Here is a 2203-nt window from a genome sequence, read left to right on the forward strand (position 1 = left end):
ATTATAACAAGAACAATTTATTTTAGTCTAACCCAACTAAATATATTTTAGATTTTTTTTTACAATAATTTAATACTAAACAAACACAGTGAAATATATTTTTTTCGTTAAGTTCAGAATAATTTTGGCGAAATTATTGCATACACAAATTTTCGCTTGTCTTATATGGCAAGATGAGCGTTGCTATTTAAGCCTAAGTTCTGGCACGACACACACACACATATATATATATATATATATATATATATATATATATATATATATATATATATATATATATATATATATATATATATATATATATATATATATATATATATATATATTTTACTCGAAGGATTGAAATGATTTAATTGGCTTGAGAAATACATTATGAGAATTATTATTGTTCTTCATTGGAAAACGCTAAACCCGTTGGGGTCATACAGCACTGGAGAAGGGGTAGATTCGATTCCCTGGATCAAGAGCATTTCACTCCGGGATCCAGGAAGATTTTTTTTGTTTGATGCGCATCGTGATGTTCATTTGTCTGGCTCACCTGAGGCCTGAGATGACGCCTGGGTGGGTCATCTGTCACCCACCCCAAACCACCACATGAGCCCACCCCCGTCCACAACTCGAACCCACCCAGGCCCACCACTCCAACCCACCCCCGCCCACCACAAACCCTCTTAATACTGGAATTCACCAACCCACTTCCAGACCCCACCCACCCTCTACAAGAACCCACCCACCCTCTACAGGAACCCACCTACCTTTCACAGGAATCCACTCACCCTCCACAGAAACCTATCCACCCTCCACAGTGACCCACTCACCTTCCACAGGAACCCACCAACTCCATTCAGAAACTCACCCGTGAAACCTCAAACCACAACTGAAATCCACCAACCCACCACTGGAACCCACCAACCCACCACTGGAACCCACCAACCCACCACTGGAACCCACCAACCCACCACTGGAACCCACCAACCTACCACTGGAACCCACCAACCCACCATTGGAACCCACCACTAGAACCCACCAACCCACTACTTGAACCCACCAACCCACCACTGGAACCCACCAACCCACCACTGGAACCCACCAACCCACCAACCCACCATTAGAACCCACCACTAGAACCCACCAACCCACTACTTGAACCCACCAACCCACCACTGGAACCCACCAACCCACCACTGGAACCCACCAACCCACCAACCCACCAACCCACCATTAGAACCCACCACTAGAACCCACCAACCCACTACTTGAACCCACCAACCCACCACTGGAACCCACCAACCCACCACTGGAACCCACCAACCCACTACTGGAACCCACCAACCCACTACTGGAACCCACCAACCCACCGCCGGAAGGCAAGTTTCTTATTGGTTAGTAGAGTTTCCAGCCAAAAAAAAAAATATTTTTATTGGCTGCTCGAGTTTAAGATCAAGTAAGAATTTTTCATTGACTGATTGAGTTTCTGGAAGTGAAAAACGAGAATCTTATTGGGTGTTGACGTGACTGAGGACTCTGGACGTGACTGAGGACTCTGGACGTGACTGAGGACTCTGGATGTGACTGAGGACTCTGGACGTGACTGAGGACTCTGGACGTGACTGAGGACTCTGGACGTGACTGAGGACTCTGGACGTGACTGAGGACTCTGGACGTGACTGAGGACTCTGGACGTGACTGAGGACTCTGGACGTGACTGAGGACTCTGGACGTGACTGAGGACTCTGGACGTGACTGAGGACTCTGGACGTGACTGAGGACTCTGGACGTGACTGAGGACTCTGGACGTGACTGAGGACTCTGGACGTGACTGAGGACTCTGGACGTGACTGAGGACTCTGGACGTGAAGTGACTCAGGACTCTGGACGTGAATTGACTCACGACTTTGGACTTAGGTTACCCAACACGAGAAACAGACCACTTAACTATTAAATTAACGGAGGTGCTAAACACGCAGGGGCCGCAGCACCTGGACATGAGGCACTCAGAAAAAACCTAATGAATGGAGGATGGTAGTTCCAATTCCTTGAATCAAGAGCCCTTCACCTCAGACCATAGACTGCCTTCAATTTCGGTTGGCCAAGGAATGGCTCTTTTTCCACGCGAATGTATATTTTCCACGTGAACGTTATTAAATTCCAGCGCCATTGCACAAAAAAATATATTCGACTATTAATAATTATAATGTTGTGT

The sequence above is a fragment of the Cherax quadricarinatus genome, chromosome 55 (assembly GCF_038502225.1).
Source record: "Cherax quadricarinatus isolate ZL_2023a chromosome 55, ASM3850222v1, whole genome shotgun sequence".
Lineage (NCBI taxonomy): Eukaryota > Metazoa > Arthropoda > Malacostraca > Decapoda > Parastacidae > Cherax > Cherax quadricarinatus.